The following is a 21,442-nucleotide window of genomic DNA, read 5'->3' as shown; positions in this document are numbered from 1 at the left end:
TGCAGTAAAAAGGTTTCATGTGAAGTACACACATAGATTAGCATGTCCTGTATAAGATCTGACCATTGTTTTTTTCTACTTATTTAAAATGGGGTTTTTATAGTACTTTATATTATGTTAAATCCCCCGTTTCTTTAAAATGCTGCAGTAAAAAGTTTTCATGTGAAGTACATATATAGTATGGGATGTCCTGTATAAGAACTGACCATTGTTTTTTTTTCTACTTATTTAAAATGCAGTCTTTATAGTACTTTATATTATGTTAATACCCCGTTTCTTTAAAATGCTGCAGTAAAAAGCTTTTATGTGAAGTACACACATTGATTAGGATGTCCTGTATAAGATTTGACCATTGTTTTTTTCTACTTATTTAAAATGCTGTCTTTTTAGTACTTTATACGTTTACATTTAGTCATTTAGCGGACGCTTTTATCCAAAGCAACTTACAAATGAGGACAAGGAAGCAATTTACACAACTGTTAGAGCAACAATGACTAAGTGCTGTAGGCAAGTTTCAGGTGTGTAAAGAGTGTGAGAAGCAAAACATTAGTATTTTTTTATAGTTAGTGGAGGAGTCAGAGAGGGAGTTGCATATTAGTAAGGAAAGTGGAGGCTAAATTGTTATATTAAGTTATTTTATATTATGTTAATACCCCATTTCTTTAAAATGCTGCAGTAAAAAGGTTTCATGTGAAGTAAATTTATAGTATGGGATGTACTGTATAAGAACTGGCCATTGTTTTTTTTCTACTTATTTGAAATGCGGTCTTTATAGTACTTTAAAATATGTTAATACCCTGTTTCTCCAAAACGCTTTAGTAAAAAGGTTTCATGTGAAGTACACATATAGTATGGTATGTTCTGTATAAGAACTGACCATTGTTTTTTTCTACTTATTTGAAATGCGGTCTTTATAGCACGTTATATTATGTTAATACCCCCTTTCTTCAAAACGCTGCAGTAAATAGGTTTCATGTGAAGTACAGATATAGTATGGGATGTCCTGTATAAGAACTGACCATTGTCTTTTTCTACTTATTTGAAATGGGGTCTTTATAGCACTTTATATTATGTTAATACCCCCTTTCTCCAAAATGCTGCAGTAATAAGGTTTCATGTGAAGTCCACACATAGTATGGGATGTCCTGTGTAAGAACTGACCATTGTTTTTTTTCTACTTATTTAAAATGCGGTCTTTAAAGTATTTTATATTATGTTAATACCCCGTCTCTTTAAAATGCTGCAGTAAAAAGATTTCATGTGAAGTACATATATAGTATGGGATGTCCTGTATAAGAACTGACCATTGTTTTTTTCTACTTATTTGAAATGGGGTCTTTATAGCACTTTATTTTATGTTAATACCCCATTTCTCTAAAATGCTGCAGTAAAAAGATTTCATGTGAAGTACATATATAGTATGGGATGTCCTGTATAAGAACTGACCATTGTTTTTTTCTACTTATTTAAAATGCGGTCTTTATAGTATTTTATATTATGTTAATACCCTGTCTCTTTAAAATGCTGCAGTAAAAAGGTTTCATGTGAAGTACATATATAGTATGGTATGTCATGTATAAGAACTGACCATTGTTTTTTTCTACTTATTTAAATTGTGGTCTTTATAACACTTTGAAATATAATATTATACAATTTCTCCAAAACACTGCAGTAATAAGGTTTCATGTGAAGTTCACACATAGTATGGGATGTCCTATATAAGAACTGACCATTGTTATTTTCTACTTATCAGAAATAGGGTCCTTATAACACTTTAAATCATATTAATACCCCATTTCTCCAAAACAGTGCAGTAAGAAGGTTTAATGTGAAGTACACACATAGTATGAAATGTCCTGTATAAGAACTGACCATTGTTTTTTTCTACTTATTTAAAATAAACTCTTTACAGTACTTTATATTATGTTAATACCCCATTTTTTTAAAATGCTGCAGTAAAAAGCTTTTATGTGAAGTACACACATAGATTAGCATGTCCTGTATAAGATCTGACCATTGTTTTTTTCTACTTATTTGAAAGGGGGTATTTATAGTACTTTTTCTATGTAATACCCTGTTTCTTCAAAATGCTGCAGTAAAAAGGTTTCATGTGAAGTACACATATAGTCTGGGATGTCCTGTGTAAGAACTGACCATTGTTTTTTTCTACTTATTTAAAATGCGGTCTTTATAGTATTTTATATTATGTTAATACCCCGTCTCTTTAAAATGCTGCAGTAAAAAGGTTTCATGTGAAGTACATATATAGTATGGGATGTCCTGTATAAGAACTGACCATTGTTTTTTTTTACTTATTTAAAATGGGGTCTTTATAGCACTTTATTTTATGTTAATACCCCATTTCTCTAAAATGCTGCAGTAAATAGGTTTCATGTGAAGTGGAGATATAGTATGGGATGTCGTGTATAATAACTGACCATTGTTTTTTTTCTACTTATTTAAATAGGGGTCTTTATAACACTTTGAAATATAATATTATACAATTTCTCCAAAACACTGCAGTAATAAGGTGAAGTGTGAAGTACTTATATAGTATGGGATGTCCTGTGTAAGAACTGACCATTGTTTTTTTCCTACTTATTTGAAATGTAGTCTTTATAGCACTTTTTATAAGGTTATTACCCCGTTTCTCCAAAACAGTGCAGTAAAAAGATTTCATATGAAGTACACATATAGCATGGGATGTTCTGTACAGGAACTGATCATTGTTTTTGTCTACTTATTGGAAATTGGGTCTTTATAACACTGAGTAATGTTAATACCCAATTTCTCCAAAACACTGCAGTAACAAGTCTTTATTTGAAGTTTAGAATGTGATGTCCTGTATCAGACCTGACTATTGTTTTTTTTCTACATATTTTAAATGAGCATTTTTTGTCCAAATTGCTGAAGTAAAAAGTATTCAGATGTAGTATATATGCATATAGCATGGGACATCCAGTATCAAACCAGATCAGTCTTTTATTTAACTTATGTCAAACAATGTATTTATGCACTTTAAAGACTTTATAGCTCAATAATAGCACATTTCTCCAAAATGCTGCAGTAAGTTATTATGAGGTATGCATATAATATTGGATGTCCTGTCCATTGTTTTCTTCTGCTCACCTGAATGAGGTCTTTTACATGAGGTATGCATGTACATCCTGTATCAGAACCAAACTTTGTAGTTTTTCTACTTATTTCTTTATAGCACTTTAAAGTGTGTTAATGGTACATTTCTCCAAAATGCTGCAGTAAAACAGGCTTCATATGATGTATGCTTAGTATTTGACTGCCTGCATCTGATCTTATTGTTGTTCTATTCTACTTATAACAAATAATAAGGTCTTTACAGTCATCTAAAGTGTAATAATGCCCCATATCCCATATACTGAAAGAAGCATAACCTTTTAAATCCCCTTTAAATGAAATAAACATATATTTGTAATTCAAACAATGTTTTGTTGGACTACTTTATGATTGTTTTCACTTTCTGAGGTTAGCCACGTTGTAAAAAATTGCATTTAACCTTATTTGCAATGTACTGTAGTTGGCTAGGAGAAGTAGAAACGCATTCTGTGTATTTAGAAATCGTATATTTATTCTGTCCGTTCCCAGATAGCATACAGTTCTGGGCCACATCTGGGCCAACTAAGGCACATATGGCTCACTTCTGGCAATGGCAGGAGACATATGGGCCACATCTGGCCCATATGTGTCACACCGGGTGTAGTGTTAGTTGTGGCCTGCTGTATGTGGGCCAGATGTGGCCCGTGTGTGACACCCCGGGTGTAGTGTGAGTTGTGGCCTGCTGTATGTGGGCCAGATGTGGCCCGTGTGTGACACACCGGGTGTAGTGTGAGTTGTGGCCTGCCGTATGTGGGCCAGATGTGGCCCGTGTGTGACACCCCGGCTGTAGTGTGAGTTCTGGCCTGCTGTATGTGGGCCAGATGTGGCCCGTGTGTGACATCCCGGGTGTAGTGTGAGTTCTGGCCTGCTGTATGTGGGCCAGATGTGGCCCGTGTCTGACATCCCGGGTGTAGTGTGAGTTCTGGCCTGCTGTATGTGGGCCAGATGTGGCCCATGTGTGACACCCCGGGTGTAGTGTGAGTTCTGGCCTGCTGTATGTGGGCCAGATGAGGCCCGTGTGTGACACCCCGGGTGTAGTGTGAGTTCTGGCCTGCCGTATGTGGGCCAGATGTGGCCCGTCTGTGACACCCCGGGTGTAGTGGGAGTTGTGGCCTACCGTATGTGGGCCAGATATGGCCCGTGTGTGACAGACCGGGTGTAGTGTGAGTTCTGGCCTACCGTATGTGGGCCAGATATGGCCCGTGTGTGACACACCAGGTGTAGTATGAGTTGTGGCCTGCTGTATGTAGGCCAGATGTGGCCCGTGTGTGACACATCGAGTGTAGTGCGAGTTGTGTATTTTTAGTTCCGGTTTAACTATAAATGAACGGGAGCCTTTGAAGTGGTTACAAATTATTAGAAATTGAAAATCAAAGTTAATTTGTCTTTCTAAGTCTGTACACTTTCGTTTTATGAAGTAGAAAATAGAAAATAAATATTGTAAATTAATGTAATGTGATGCAAGGATTTACATTTTTCCGATCGGCTACTTCTGCCTGTGTACTGCATACCTAATAAGTGGGAGGGGCTTGCTGCTCAAACATTACACAGACTCTGATGTGAAGCAGCAGCAGTTCTGTGTTTCCTGTGTTTTATTAACATTATTGTCCCTCATCAGGCAGTGAGAGCGCTACACCTTCTCTGAAAATAATAACATTACATGTTCTAAATAAGACTTTCTGTGATTGAAAATGATTCTTTAGGTTATTAAGAATAGGAATAAGCTATTGCTCATGCGGGAAAGTATATGTTTGTAACCTTATCACATTAATTCAGTTTATTTCCTCAATAATGGATTTATTTTTACTTTAAGGCTGCTATGAATATAAATTTATATTATCTGTTATATGTAAATGTTCCAGCATGAGTAAAATTCTTTTTTTTTTTTTCTTCATATTACCTGGTATGTCTATAAATGTCTATAAATGCAATGAGTTTCATCATTTATTATGTTTTGATCCATTAATGTTTTGTTCCGTTTCTCCATTTGAATGAATTAAGACAGTGTCCTACCGCCACCTACTGGGTGGATTTTATTTGCTATTAGTACTACTTTTTGATGAACAATTTTACAAATGAATTCATAATCTAATAATGCTGCATTAAAGTGCTGTTTTTTGGTGTTATTTTTTGCAATTCTACATATTTATAATGATTTTGTTTGATTAAATGCCACATACAACATTGTTCTTTTTTTATTTAATTTGAATATTAAATAGACAAATGTTTTGTTCATGAAAAAAATAACTATATAGAAAAAAATGTCAGAGAACTGAGCAGTAGAATGTGAGTAACATGAATGTGTTCGTGAATAAGCTGATCTTTGTAAACAACACAAAGTTTTATTTACTTATTCTACAGAACACAAAAAATAATAAAAATAAATCTGACCAATTTTAATGCGCACACCTAACCCCGCTCCTAACCCTACCCCTCACTTTGATGTCACTAGCTCTATTTGAGTGCATTGTTTCTGACATTGCATGTCAAACTGTGTGTCTCAGCTTGCATATCCAAGTCTGCAATCAGATACTAATGCTTCTGCAACACAGCCCTGAGGGTACAATCCTCAGTGCTGGGAAACACCACACATTATCTTAATCACAAACTACAGCAAATTTAGTTTATCCAAAATTCATTTATACTGCAAATTTTTGCACTATGGAAGAAACTGGAAACCAACAGAAACAACATGCAAACTCAACATAGAAAGGCCCAAAAGTCTATCCTGGTTCTGTGTGTGTGCACCTGTAACAGTGTCAACAAATTTTATAGACAATATGCTATTAATAAGCATGTTAATTAGCAATTAGTTAATTGTAAATATATCTTAAAGTGTTATAGTTTTTATATAACAAGCTACTGAATATTAAAAATAACAGTAAATATTCTAGAATTACAGCATGTTACATAACAGAGCAAGGACATGTTCACAGTATGTCTGATAATATTTTTTCTTCTGGAGAAAGTCTTCGACTAGAATAAAAGCAGTTTTTTTTTTTTTTTTTAAGTGTTTTAAGGTCAAAATTATTAACCCCTTTAAGCTATATATTTTTTCTACAGTTTCAGAACAAGTCATTTTGATAAAATAACTTGCCTAATTACCCTTACCCTAATATATATAATATTATTTTTATATATATTTATTTATTTATTTATTTATTTAAAAACATAATCATAAACTGCCCCCTGGTGGCGAATATGTGTTTCGCTTCATCCTTGCATTACGGTGGAGTGGGCGGAGCCTCGTGAATGACGGTTATTTTTTTCAAACGAGGAAGTGAAGTCAAGTCCGCCATTTCATCTTCTTCTTTATATCGGGTAAGTTATTATTTTAAAACCATATTTGTGAGATATTTGTCGTCAGGTAATGTTTTTACTTGTTAGAAAAGCCCCTGTTTTGAATAGTGATAAAACTGTAACTTATATGTGGATAATATGGCTAAAAACGGCTGAGAATGATGGCCGCCGTCAGTTCAGTAACGTTAATCTGTTAAGTTGATTGTGCTCGGGGTTTTAACAAATTCATTTAAGTTACAATTGAAATGATCAATAAGACGTGTTATATAAAGAACAGCGTCGAAACGGGAGCTTGAATGAATGAATCATATGCTGTCCGTTTTATACAGTTGTAACTGGTGCCGAGTTCTGCTTTTGTAACGTTACTGGTTTTAAGCACAAACACTGATGGAACAGTCTCTTTTTGGTAACGTTAATCCTAATGATCTTGATTTGCTTGTTAATGTGTGTTTTATCAAGTTTCAGCAAAAGTTTGCAGAGTAACGTTATGTGGTTCATGCTGGCCACTGTTGAGACTGGTCTGCATTAAAAAAATTTTTTAAAGCCAAAACGTTTGAAAAAAAAATCCACAGTTGAAACATGAAGTGTTAAATGACTTATGAAGGAAATTAAAAGCTAAAAAAGAAGGCTAAGTGTGTTATGAAATATTAAACCTTGTTAAAACATAAAATCAATTGTGTTAAATAAGCTTAAAATCCATATCTTATGTTTTATATTACTTCAAAACAGCCTGGAAACTGAACTGCACCATTAATCTTGTACATATGTATCAAGTCCAAACAAATGGTTTTGTGGCAAGTAAAAATAATATTTTTATAAATTGATTGTATTGTATTAATTTGTTACAGAAAAGAAAGGAATCATGCAAGGATGCAAGCTGAAGGAAAGGACAACTCTCACATCAGTGCATTACTAATTGTTTGACTTCATCATCAAGCACACCAGGTACAATATTGTACATATTTTGTAACTTGTATATGTCAGACTGGTTGTTGGGAACTGAAATAATATATTTTATGTTTTTTTTATTATTAAAATATTACAAGATTTATTGGTGCTATTTTATCACTGTATGAGGTCATAGCTTATTTAAAATATCTAATAATGACATAATAATGACATCTTTTATCCTCCACTTGTTTCAAAATATTTTTTTTGTTCTGTTGAACATTAGCCCCTTTCACACATACAGACCTTTCCGGAAAATTGCCGGCAATTTTCCGGAACAGTTGTATGTGTGAACAGGTCCTTTTTGAAAATACCGGTAAATTCGTTCTGGCTATTTTCCGGAAAGAGAAGTTGTAACATTACCGGCAATTTGCCGGAATGCTGCGCTGTGTGAATGCAGAAGGAAGATTCCCGTAATAAGCGCGTGCACGTCTAGAACGTGCTGACGTGAGACGTCTGCTTTAGCCAATCACAACAGTCAGACGCATTTACGTCCGCGCGGTTTGTGAGGATAAAAGCCTTTGAATATTTTTCCAGACACATTTAGCTGCTAGAAGTTATTCAGATTACGTTTGTATGTTCTTCTTAATGCCAACTGTGTAAATAATCATCGATGAGATGCTTATGATAAGCCGTTGTTTGTTTACCTTCAAGCTTTGCGTGCGCATATGAGCGCCTGCACACTCAGATAATATGAACATCTCGACATGCGAAAGTGATCCTGTGAAAGTTGTTCACAATATTGATCATCCACAGAGGTTGTAATGTAGTCAAATGTTTACAAATACAAGCGCAGCCGTTTAAAGCTCACTTGTGGTGAATGATGTCAGAATTTACCGGTATTTTGGAATGGATGTGTGAATGCTCTTTTCCGGAAAATTTCCGTAACGTCCTCGCCTGTGTGAACAGCGCTTTTTTGAATATACCGGTAAAGTCTTTCCGGAAATTTTCCAGATATTTACCGGTATCACTGTGTGAAAGGGGCTATAAACTCAGGTGGTGCAGTGGTACAGTGGATAGCTCTGTTGCCTCCCAGCAAAAATGTTTCTGGTTGGAGCATCGGCTGGGTCAGTTGGCATTTCTGTGTGAAGTTTTTATGTTCTCCACTTGTTGGCGTGGGTCTCCTCCGGGTGCTCCGGTTTCCCCCACAAGACATGCGGTACAGATGAATTGGGTAAGCTAAATTGTCCATAGTGAATGTGTGTAAATGAGAGTGTATGGGTTTTTCCCAGTGATGTGTTGCAGCTGGAAGAGTATGTGCTGCGTAAAACATATGCTGGATAAGTTGGCTGTTCATTCCACTGTGGTGACCCCAGATTAATAAAGGGATGAAGCTAAAAAGAAAATGAATGAACACAAACCCAGTTTTTCCTCATATGTATATCAATAGTTACAGGTTTCTAACATTCTTCAAAATATCTGCTTTAGTGTTGAACAGATTTAAACTGCTTTGAAACAAGTAGAGGATGAATAAATGGTGGCAGAATAGTAAACTATATCTTTAAATGTTTTATCCTGTATGTTATGTGTATTCATATTTGTCTTGTCTTTTGTCATATTGTCCTTCTAGCTCAGATTGTGAAGGACCGGGAATGCAACACCAGTTACTCTTAAGTCAAGAACCAAATGAAGCACCAGAGTACAGATTATGGAGGTATCTGAAGTTGAACTAACTGGAAGCAGGGAACCATACTAATAAAGTTCCTTAAGGTAAAAGCACCTGCTTTATTTTGATAGGAAGTATTTTTTTTATAGAGTTCTATTGTTTTATTCTTATTCTAATTTTATTTTATTCATATACTGAATGGAAGTCATTCAAATTTCACAACAAATGATTTGCAGATTGAATATAAAATATAATGACATTTTAATACATTATTTCTTTTGGTTATTCTTTACATCTATAAATGGGCAAGTATTTAATCAATAAAAATAATTTTAAACAACTTAACTAAACAAATTACTCTGTTGGACCCTAATATTTAAAATAGCAAAATCCTCAAACTAACACACACTCTTGTGAATGCATTCTCACATTCATACACTCTAAAACACACATTCATACAACAGTCTGTCTCAGTCTGACTCACACACAACATCGTCTCTCACAGGTTTTTCTAGCAAACCTCCACCACAAGCTTGTCCTTTTATGCTGCTTTTATTTGAAACATTTTAGAGCATGATATAGTCCAGGTTTTTATCACTAAGTATTTTTTTTCCATTCAGCAGGTTCCTTGTAAAGATGAACCCAGGGAAGGATCGAAAGTGGAGAAGACCAGATCAAGAAAGACCACATCAAGATCTGCGGTCAGTTCAAAGGTACTTTCACTAATTACCAAGATTTCAGACTATGAATTGATGGAGTAAACTTTGAGTGTCAGATCTTCCTAGCAAAAATTCTTCCCAGTGTCTTGTAGTAGAAGTGATGCAGTCAATCAAGTTTACATTATTTCGTAAATAGGTTTCCGATTTAATAAAAATATAATAACCAAACTTGATTAATGTAACAATTTTGATGAAAAGGGCATGTTTTTCTAGAGCTTTTAGCACAAAGGCACCCCCGTCTTGTAATATTGCTGTGTCTGACGTCACGGGGTTGGTATGCTGGAAACGTTTTTGAATGAGGTATTTGTATGATTTATACATAGTCTGTCTTAAATAAGCGTCACTAAATTGTACAGGCATTACAGGTCAAAGCAATCTGTTATTACATTTATCAAAATAAACAATAAGGCTCCTAAAACACTGCTTTGAAAAATGTAGAAAATGTAAAAAAATATTTCGAATACCTCAAATGAAATGAAGTCATTTGTTTTATTATTTTTAAAATATATTTTTTTGTAAAATAATTTGTTTATAATTATGTAAAAAAAATCCAAGTACTATAAAAGTTATTTAAGCAACAAATTTGCCAGATTGTAAAGGCAGACACAGAATGAGCAAACAAGAAAAAACTTATAAAATGTGTAAATAAAAGGCAACATTTTAAATTTTTACATCTTTTCATCATATATGTAAAACCTTCCTAAGCTTGAAAATATATTTCCTTAAAATAAACTTCCTTTGTTAGTGCAAATTCCTTTTTTAATTAAAATCCTTGTAATTAAACCATTCAAACAAGTTTACACTTAAAAAAGGTCCGTAAAGAAAATCCGATTTTTTTTCCAAATGTAACTAACTAAATAGTACCATGTACTTTTACTCTGTATTAGTATTATTTACTAAAATTTGTTTTATTTTAGCAATATAATAGTATTTCTAGTCCTTTAATTTAATGTAATTTAATTTTCAGTTCTCTTTCCATCTACGAAAACATTAAAAAAATAATAATTTCACAAGCACATTTAAAATAGGTTTAATACTATGAAATATTTTATTAATATTATTTTTTAATTTTTTATAAATCGATAGGTAGTTCCTATGGAATGCTTTTATGTATTGCTGAGAATAAATTTCAGGTGTTCAATACGTTGCTTGTCAGTCTTAAAAATAAAAATAGGTGCTTAAAAAAGTGCTTAAAAGTCCTTTTAATCGAGTTGTGCCTGTATGTACTCTGCAAACAGCACCTTTTAATTGTTGTCTTCTCCTATTTTCAGGATGTTTTGCATTGGACAGTTTTTTTTTTGGATTTGACCCTTGCTCGCCCCTGACCTCATTCTTGGACTGCCCTGTTGGATTTTCAGTTTGTTTTATTTATTTTTTTTTTTTTTGGTTCTGGGTAGATGATAATAAATATTTAGTTGTAATTATTTAAATAATATGTTTTTGTTAAATATGCGATTTCTGTGTTTGTTCTGTCTACTCGTACTTGTTTAATCTTGTTTCTGTAATTATCATTTGTTTATTTGACCCTTGCCTCGCCTCTGATCTTGTTTTTGGATTGCCCTTTATATATATTTTTAATTATTGGTTCTGGGTATATGGTTATAAAATATTTGTTAATTTAATTAATATGCATTTTATAAAAAATATATATATTTTTTTGTGTTTATTCTGTATCTATTTATCTAATTTGTATATACATGTGTGTTTGTATGTTCTTCTTATTCTGTATATCCACTTACCTAATTTTTACTTTTATATTTATTTGCATTTAATTTGTGATAATTCTGTATGCATTTATTTATCTAATTCATATATTTATTTGTATTGCATTGATCCATCTGTTGTTGTTTTTTTGTATGCAACTATTTATATAATTTATATACATTATATATTTGTATTTATCAATTTATATTCTTCCTTTAAAGCAATTTTTTTAAATAAAGCAATTTAAACTAAGCATTCCTTTTAATGTGATTTATATAGCTACCAAATGTAGATGTGAGCCACATCTAACCCAAAAGTCAGCCGCAACTGAACCAGATCTGGGCCAGATCTGAGAAATTGCATGGGCCGCATCTGGGCCAGATCTGAGAAACTGCATGGGCTGCATGTGGGCCAGATCTGAGAAAGTGCATGGGCCGAAGCTGGGCCAGATTTGAGAATGTACATGGGCCGCAGCTGGGCCAGATCTGAGAAAATGTATGGGCCACATCTGGCCCAGATATGGACCATGCTTTTTCTGAGATATGGCCCAGATCTGGTTCAGTTGTGGCTGACTTTTGGATCCTTATGTCAGCCACAATCAGGTTGAGTCATCGCCGTCATTCCGCGCGGTATGTGGGCCAGAAGAAAATGGGGGATGTGGGCCATATCTGGGCCAGATGTAATTTGCTATCTGGGTTTGATCTGCTATAAAATCATTTGAAGCAAAAAGATAAACTTGAGGAAATTAAAGGTAAGCCCAGAAACCAATTTCTTAAAATAACAACAGTCAAACAAAGCTAATAAATTGTTTAATAAAGCATACGTGGGAGGAAAGGGGGATAAACTTATATTTCGTTGTTATCTCTCTTTTCTGGGCGAAATGGGTGCTCTCTGGAGCGCTCTCTGTGTGGCTGCTGACATTACCGTAATGATAATAATAGGCGCGCGCCGAAATATAAAGCGCGGCTGGCTTGACTGTGTTTTTCCGAACCGCGGCTGGCTTGACCGCAGTAAATATTCGCTGCTGGCCGTTTAGATTCGGCCATGAACTAACGTTAATGTTACGCTAAAAACAAATGAAACAAAATAAATATAATCTGGTTAATGCACAATTTCTAATCGTAACAATAGCCTTATTTACTGACAACGATTTACTCACATGTGTTACATGGTGACAAGACGGAGCAATTCCAAACGTCCCAAAAGTCTGAGCAAAACCTCGTGGCGTGCTGCTGCAGTTTGATTCGGATCTTTAGAGGCTTCTTGATTCACAACTCGTTTGAATCAACGAATCAGTAGGCGCGTACCTGAAGTGATACAATATCGCGAGATGGATTCAAATGCACACGGAGCTGTCTGTTGTTCTCGCGATGTTTTGATGTCACACTGATCGTTTGTTGAAGACGAATCGATTCAACTCTCCGTCCTCCATTCCCAGAATTTCCTGTTCACGGCAGTACAAGGACGGCAGCGCGAGGTAAATAAAACAAGTATTTTTATGAAGTTATGTACATAGAAGTGTTTGTTTAGGTTTTTGTTTATATCTGATGTTTGTACCTATTTTTAACAATTACACCCTTTTCACAACACTGTTATGACGCGTTTAACGATCATCAGGATCTAAAATCCTTGAGTTTGTTATATGATTTTTTTTATAAAATAACATTTATTTGTATCTACGTATGCATTATATAATATGATTACATGTGCGAGGTGTTTCAAACAGTGTCTATGGTCATGAGTAAATTAGAAGTTATTCTCTCTTCTTGCTGGCGTTATCAGTTTCACACTATATTTTTATTTTTCTAATTGTCGAGACAACACCATCGTAAAGTTTTCATTTTATTTGAGCAAAGAAGATTGTAAAAAAAATGTGTTGTACTTTCCCATTCACTGTGCTGAAATGTAAAAAGGGTCCATAACAGTACATCAACCATATTATGTTATCTTTCACTTTATTTAGGACTAATGATGGGTTAAGACATGTACTTTAATCAAAAACTAACCTTAGGGGTAGTTAACCCAAACGTTACATTTACTTACCATTTAATGAGTGACACAGAATTTAAATATGTACACTGAACTGCAAATAATCTTTACTTCAAAGTCTATACTGCCTGCACATATACTTAAGCCTTTTCCCTCTGCGCTTTAATTATTATCACTATAAATGATCACAATCTCCCATATGATCTAATGATAGTACTTTTGTTTGATAGTAATGTATAGTGTCTGTATGGTATCTGTAAATGTTTAGTGTGTGAAATTGTTGGACAACCACTACACACACATTAAACAGGAAAATAAACATGTCTATAGCTTACTAAAAGCCTTTCTGTCTGTTTATATATTTTATATAAATGCAGAGCAGCAAGACCCATGGGATTTCATCAGCCACTCACCATCAGAGTCCTCAGTGGAAGCTGAGAAGAGCAGAAGAGGAAGCCAAGCAAGAGATGCCAGAAAAAAAGGGGGAAGGAAATAATGTGTTATTTTGCTGTTTGAGTATAGGCAGGCGCAGTGGGTAGCACAATCGCCTCACAGCAAGAAGGTCGCTGGTTCGAGCCTCGGCTGGGTCAGTTGACATTTCTGTGGCATTTGTGCATGTTCTCCCCATGTTAGCATGGGTTTCCTCCGGGTGCTCCCACAAGTCCAAAAATATGTGGTGACATTGGGTAAGGTAAAATTGTCCGTAGTGTATGTGTGTGAATGAGTATGTATGGATGTTTCCCAGTGATGGGTTGCAGCTGGGTGGCAACACGGTGGCACAGTAGGTAGTGCTGTTTCCTCACATCAAGAAGGTTTCTGCATGGAGTTCTCCCTGCGTTCGCGTGGGTTTCCTCCGGGTGCTCCGGTTTCCCTCACAGTCCAAAGACATGCGGTACAGGTGAATTGGGTAGACCAGTGGTTCTCAAACTGTGGTACGCGTACCATTAGTGGTACGCGGGCTTCCTCCTAGTGGTACGCGGAGGAACCGCTGAATAATGAAAGAAACAATTAACACTTAATCCTTTAATGCGTAATATAACATTGATGTGATCAGCATTGGCTGTTTAGTGAAGCGTACGATCACAACGCTGTGCTTAGAATGTTTATTTTAGTGCATTGTGTTATAAGCTGCTGAAAATCAGTTTCCAAAGTTTAAGAATTGATTCTGAAGCGTGATTTGACTGACATGAAAAGTAGCCAATCACAGTCGACCTTGTCTAGTTGCGTGAAACGTAAGGGCGGGACAAATGCTTTCTGTGTTGCAGAGACAGAAAAAACAACTTAAAAACAAATGTTTTGTTGGAATAATGCTTCTCGGATGTTTTTCACTGTAGATATGTTCAACAGAGTAATTAAACCGCGGACATATGTCCTGCCTTTTTGATGATCTACATACACGTTTCGCTCTCCGACAGCCAGTCTGACCTGTCACTCCTCCAAACACATTCTGAATGGCGGCGCGGGAATTGAGGTATTGCGCAATTATTCATTTCTGCAAATGCGGCGAGTGCTTTATTTTAACACGAGAGCGCATTCATGTACGCAAATCGCTAAAACAGATATGCGAGCTCTTAAATATGCTTTTTTCAAATGAACTGCAAGACCTCTCATGATCGCCTGTGTGCTCAGATTGAATACAATCGCGATCTCTCCACTATTAAAGCAAACATTATTTATCTTTGCTCCTTGACTAAATTTAGTCAAAAGTATTAAAAGTTATCAAATATTTAGAATTAGATTGATGCATGATCGATGACAATGCTAATGGTCTTCTTATTTGGCTGTGTTGTGAAGTGAAACTTACTTTTAGCAAAGGTGAAATTTTTTTTATTTCTTTACGACAAAAGAATTATGCTGGAAATGTTTCTGGATGAGGTATTTGTGTAATTTACACATTTAGCTGTATTCTGATCTGTCCTAAAGCATTACAGGTCAAAGCAATTCTTTGTTTCTTATTGTTTATTTATCAAAATTAACAATAAGGCTCTGAGGCTTAAAGCACTGTTTTGATAAATGTATTGTTGTCATATTTCAAATACCTCAAGTAAAATGAAGCCATTTGTTTTATTTTTTTACTGACAGTGTACTTGTATTTTTTTAAAGTTCTATTTTAGATTAAGATCAAGTGTAAAATAAAATCTACATGTACAGCTATTTAAGAAACAAATTTGTCATATTGTAAAGAAAAATAGTGTAAAATATGTAAATAAAAGGCCAAATTAAATCTTTTTACCATATACTTTAATTTAACCTTTCAAAGCTTGAAAATATCGTTTATAAAAATGGGCAAAAAGTGTCTCTATGGCCTTAAAGATTATGTGGTAGTTTTACCAGTGCTATTGAAAAAGATTAATTGTCATGAAAGGAAAAATCGACCATACTTCCTTTGTTAGTACAAATTCCTATACATGTAGCTTTGGATTTAAGCAATTAAACCATTCAATCAGGTTTAAAAAAAGTGATTTCATAATGAAAATCTGATTATTTTTTTTCAAAAGTAACCAACTAGTACTTTTTAAAAGAGTACTTTGTACTTTTACCTAATATTAGTATTATTTACTAACATTTTTGTTATTTTAGCAGTGTAATAGTACTTGAGAAAGATTTCACAAGCATTTAATGCAGGTTTATTATATTATTAATATATGATTCATAAATATTATTATTAAGTGTTTTTATTTGTATCTATTCATATGCAATGTTTTATGGGTTGCTGAGAATACATTTCAGGTCTTCAGTACATAGCATGTCAGTCTTGAAAAAAAAATAGGTGCTGGAAAAAGTGCTTAAAATTCCTTGATTTTCATAAGGCTGTGCCTGTATGAACCCTGTCATATGTACATTGACCATATATTTCAAGATTTGTCTGAAAGTGTAGGAATATGACATATAGCCTATATTCATAAGGTCCAAGCAACATGTCCAGCTTTTGATGAATAGGCTACTATGAATACTTTAGATTTAAGTACAGCAGTTTTCCTTTTACTTTTTATCTTTTTACTTTTTTTCATTTTTAATGAACTTTTAAAAGCATATTTTAACTAAAACTTTTTTTTTTATCTGCAAGCACAGTTAATGTTCAGACTATTTCAAATGTTTAAAGTGATTGACAATAATACATATTCTTAATAATAGGAATTAATTTGCATCATTTTTAAACTGTGCACACCTGTAGCTGCTTAATTAGGCCTACGACGCTATTTTTTAATACTGGTTAAAAAATAGCATCGTAAGGTGGTACTTGGAGAGACAATTTTTTTCTAAGGTGGTACTTGGTGAAAAAAGTTTGAGAACCACTGGGGTAGACTAAATTGTCCGTAGTGAATGCGTGTGAGTGAGTGTGTATGGATGTTTCCCAGAGATGGGTTGCAGCTGGAAGGGCATCCACTGCGTAAAACATATGCTGGATAAGATGGTGGTTTATTCCACTGTGGCGACCCCAGATTAACAAAGCCAAAGAGAAAATGAATGAGTATAGGCAATGATAGACAAGACAATGTTTGATTAATATGAAGTCTTTTAAAATGCTTATTTATTAAAATAAAGGTTACAAAGTAAAGAAGAAATATATTGTGTGTTTGTATATTTATTTCACTGCCTTCAAGATTTTACATTGTAAACTAAAGGGAACAAGGGGGGAACAAATGTTGTATTTACCCTTTAACTACAGGTAACAAGAGAGGAACAAAGCTTCACTTTAATTTACAACCCTCAAATGTGGTATTTACCCTGTAAGTACAGGTAACAAGGAGGTAACAAGAGAGGAACAAAGCTTCACTTTAATTTACAACCCTCAAATGTGGTATTTACCCTGTAAGTACAGGGAACAAGGAGGTAACAAGAGAGGAACAAAGCTTCACTTTAATTTACAACCCTCAAATGTGGTATTTACCCTGTAAGTACAGGGAACAAGGAGGTAACAAGAGAGGAACAAAGCTTCACTTTAATTTACAACCCTCAAATGTGGTATTTACCCTGTAAGTACAGGGAACAAGGAGGTAACAAGAGAGGAACAAAGCTTCACTTTAATTTACAACCCTCAAATGTGGTATTTACCCTGTAAGTACAGGGAACAAGGAGGGAACAAATACTGTATTTACCCTTTAACTACAGGGAACAAAGAGGGAAGAAGCTGAACTTTAACATACTAGTGTATACTTGAACACTAAGAACAGAGTAAACTACAGCAGCAGTTTTTATTGATTGAAGACCAAATTACTAGATTTTTCTATAAAGCATCAGCTATACATTTACTGAAATGCAACAGTTAGCCCCCCTGTGCAACAGCAGTAAAGATGCGAGCCTGTTTTAATCTGCATTGAACCCTGACGGTAGGCCTATGTCATGCAAAGTTATTTGTTGATAGTGAGTTATGGAGACATTGATGGCTTTGGTGAGATCGACGAGTAAACATAAGGTAAGTAGTGTATGGAAATATATTTTATATTGAATTGCAGATTTAAAATACATACAGTATACAATAAGGGTTCATAATTTCACAGGTTGTAAACCTTTTATTCATTAAACACCCCATATAAAACCCAAGCACTGAATAAGAGAACTAATGTACTCACGCAGGTGCATGTACAGTACATTTGCAGATAGCAATAGGTTGTCACCATCCTTGCATAATTCTTTATATGTATACAATACTTGAAGAAATGTACATCGTAAACTTAATATACTTCTTTGCGTGATGGATATCTTATTGTTACTCCCCTTTTACGCAAACATTATGGTTTGTTCTTTTGCAATTTAAAGAAAAGTACAACGTTATTTCACTGTACTTACGCGGTACCTTTTATGCTAAATATCTGGTTGTTATCCCCTTATTACCCGAGCATTACAGTTTGTTCCCTTATACTTACGTAAACGTTATTTATACTTACACTATAGGTACAGAAAAGTACACCGTTATTTCACTGTACTTACGCGGTCATTTTCGTGATGAACATCTGGTTGTTACCCCCTTTTTACCCAAGCATTACGGTTTGTTCCCTCATACCTACACATACGTTCATTATACTTACACAGTACGTACAGAAAAGTACACTGTAATTTCACTGTACTTACGCGGTACTTTGCGGGTTGTAAAAGAAAGCGTTACCCTTTTCTCTTGAAATCACCGTAAGAGCTGAGCAAACCAATACAAAAACATTAGCATTCTTAGATATTTTCACAAAATATGTATTTCTCACAGTATGTGATAACACAAACTTTATGTCTTTTCGGGGGGTTGCTGAATAAACTTGTAAACAGTCCTTTTCAGTACGAGCTCTTGTTAAACTGTTGTGAAACGTCTCTCATTTATTTTTTGCTCTCAAAAACGGATTTCTTTTCAAAATAAAAGTCCCCTATAAATAATAGAAATTAAATGATCTTTAAACGTAAAGAAATGTAAGATAACGCTTACTTAAGTCTGTTACTTCAATAAATAGCTAGAGTGCTATCTGTTAGTTTTAACTTCAGCTAATGTTTTGGAAGGGCATATATGTTATGGAAAATAGTAATAGTAATGCAACTACCCCATCATTCCTTCTTCAAGCAAATGTGTAAATATTAGATTTATTCAGCAATAGCGTTAATGGCATATTTATCTGACGTTTTCCCAGTTTGTAGAAGTCTATTAAAAGCTATTTAGTTTCTTATGACTATACACTAGCAGTGGAATTTACTGCGATGTGACGGGGCACCACCTGAAATCTTGCCTAGGGGGATAAATTTCTTGGGGCTGGGCCTGTGACTGAATCAGATTCATTTGTTTTGAACTGTCACGTGTCTACATCAGTAGCGTGCGGCACTCATGACAGCAGCCACAAAGTGTTTGCTAAATGGAAAAGTTTTTAAAACTAAAGGTATTGCAGACTTGTGATACGTCTTCAGATCAAACCAAACCAAACACAGAAATATGATCAGTCTAAAAACGACACCTGAAAACAAAACATTCTGAATATGTCAACAAAGGCTGATCATATTCTCTTCTGAAAAAAAAGAGTATCTTTGTCAACAAAAAATGTTCACAGTAACAGCCAGCATCCCACAAAAAGCACTTCAAGCCTCATTTTGTGCATATCAAATCACAAAATTCAAAAAGCCACACACCATATATTTTTGACTGCTATTTGAATGGATAATTTTTTTTTTTACCCATTTTCCATATTAAAATATTATGGTGGGTCTTGAGATTGAATTACTTGCCTAGGTGGGTCCTGGAATAAAAAAGTTTGGGAATCTGTCTAGTTAACCTAATTAACCTAGTTAAGCCTTTAAATGTCACTTTTAGCTGTATAAAAGTGTCTTGAAAAAAATCTAGCAAAGTATTATTTACTGTCATCATAGCGAAGATAAAATAAATCAGTTATTAGAAATGAATTATTAAAATATTTACTGAGAAATTGACAGATATTAATTTTAAAAATGGGGTGTCGTGAATTATGCTAAGCACGTTTATTATATTTAAAATAATTAAAAACCTGCAGTTAAAATGCTAAAAACCAAGTGTTTTGAAGGTTAGTAGCAAAGTATACTGTGCGTTCCTGGTTTTAAATATGATTAAGACCACATGATTTTGGATAAACTACTGTTGCGATGAATTAAATTGATGGTTGTAATTTGTAAATTTTGACAGTTTGACAGGTTTGAAAAAAAAAAAACGGGACAAATTTAATGTATGTAAAGAAACACTGAAATGCGTGAAATATATCTGACCATTCAAGCACTCAAATGTAACAGATGAGGAAGTTAGGATTGTGTTTCATCGATTTGAGACAAGCAGAAAAATCTGAATAAATATTTCATAGCCCATGTAAAAGTGACCAGTGACTGTAAAGTGTCTTTCTAAAATGCATTTAAAAATCAAGGAATTGAGAAGCACCCTGTGTTAAGTTCTAACCTCCACAGACGCACACAATACTGAACAGTTGAAAGAATGTAAGAGACCCAAACTTTAAACAAGCAGTATACTTTGCCCTCAATTTATGTGAATTGATGCCTTTTTTTGCCTGATGCTTAAGAATATAACTTTAATTTTGCTTCGTTTAAATTCTCTCAGATCTGAGAATTGCAGTTGTGCATTTTAAAAATGAAGATAAGCTAAATAAATATTTATATCAAGACTATATTCTTATCTGCTGTGCACAAATTTATGCACCAACTATTTAAACAATTTTATTAAAGGTATAGGTTATTTAAAACAAAGAGATTATTAGGTTCAGTGTCATTAAGCAAATGAATCAAGCACCATTACTGTTTTTTTTAAGAAGGTCTAATCAAATAGACTACTGTACATGTAGCCTACTTTGCTGTTAAATGCAAATTTTTAAGCATGTCAAAGTGTGCAGGAAGCAACATGCTCAGCTGAGGAACCCAATGCCTCTAAAACGACAGCAAGTGGGGGTGAAGCGAAAAGAACCTGAGGTCTTTCCAGCATTATCATGTAGGAACTCCCTCCCTCTCATCCCTCATCCTCTTTCTCGCTTTCTCTTTTACTCTCTTGGCCATTTGAGTGAGAAGGAAAGCCACAGGAATGGATGGGGAGAGAGAGAGAGACAGAGAGAGAGAGAGAGAGAGAGAGAGAGAGAGAGAGAGAGAGAGAGAGAATTTCATCTCATCGTCAAAGAGTTTTGTCTGCAAGTAGTTCTCAACCAGAGCTCCTCTCAACGCGAGCTCTCCCGGCTAAACGCAGATTGCGAGGCCTCAAACGGAGCAGTGGTCGTAATGTCGAGCGGAAAAAAAAGAAAAAGACAGCTGTGAAACATAACCAGCTTTGTCTTTTTGTAGGAAACATGCTTTAGATCTTTTTGGGGTAAGCGGTTTTTGAGTTATTGCCCATCACTGTTTATAACTGAGCTATTGTCTATCACTGAATGTGTCAGGAATATCGAAAACAAAACCAACTAAACCTCGCTCATTTCTGGCACCCCCTGAATGTACAGCGCCCCTTGCATATGCCTATACTGCCTATGCCACGGGTCAGCGCTGCTCAGTCATTCAATGAATGCTGATTCAGATTGTTTGAGTTCATGTGTTTTAACCTTAATAATTC

The 21,442-nt window shown here is 34.7% G+C and overlaps 2 long non-coding RNA genes across 6 annotated transcripts; both read left to right on the top strand.

Moving 5' to 3' along the window:
* Nucleotides 1-6,389: 6,389 nt before the first annotated feature.
* Nucleotides 6,390-11,661, top strand: LOC101885742 (uncharacterized). 5 transcript variants are annotated; one of them, XR_012401008.1, is made up of 6 exons: nucleotides 6,390-6,453; nucleotides 7,281-7,377; nucleotides 8,377-8,554; nucleotides 8,951-9,090; nucleotides 9,607-9,699; nucleotides 10,977-11,342. It is a non-coding gene; the product is annotated as an uncharacterized lncRNA (long non-coding RNA). The 5 variants fall into 5 exon arrangements; XR_012401009.1 differs by lacking the exon at nucleotides 8,377-8,554 and having other exon boundaries at nucleotides 8,951-9,034; nucleotides 10,977-11,661; XR_223297.6 differs by lacking the exon at nucleotides 8,377-8,554 and having other exon boundaries at nucleotides 10,977-11,661.
* A 1,178-nt stretch (nucleotides 11,662-12,839) lies between these two features.
* Nucleotides 12,840-16,863, top strand: LOC141381209 (uncharacterized). The gene is made up of 2 exons (XR_012401017.1): nucleotides 12,840-12,886; nucleotides 13,776-16,863. It is a non-coding gene; the product is annotated as an uncharacterized lncRNA (long non-coding RNA).
* The last annotated feature ends 4,579 nt before the right edge of the window (nucleotides 16,864-21,442 follow it).

The sequence above is a fragment of the Danio rerio genome, chromosome 3 (genome assembly GCF_049306965.1).
Source record: "Danio rerio strain Tuebingen ecotype United States chromosome 3, GRCz12tu, whole genome shotgun sequence".
In the NCBI taxonomy this organism is placed as follows: Eukaryota; Metazoa; Chordata; class Actinopteri; order Cypriniformes; family Danionidae; genus Danio; species Danio rerio.
Note: the sequence above shows the minus strand (reverse complement) of the source record. Positions and strands in the feature narration are given on the sequence as shown.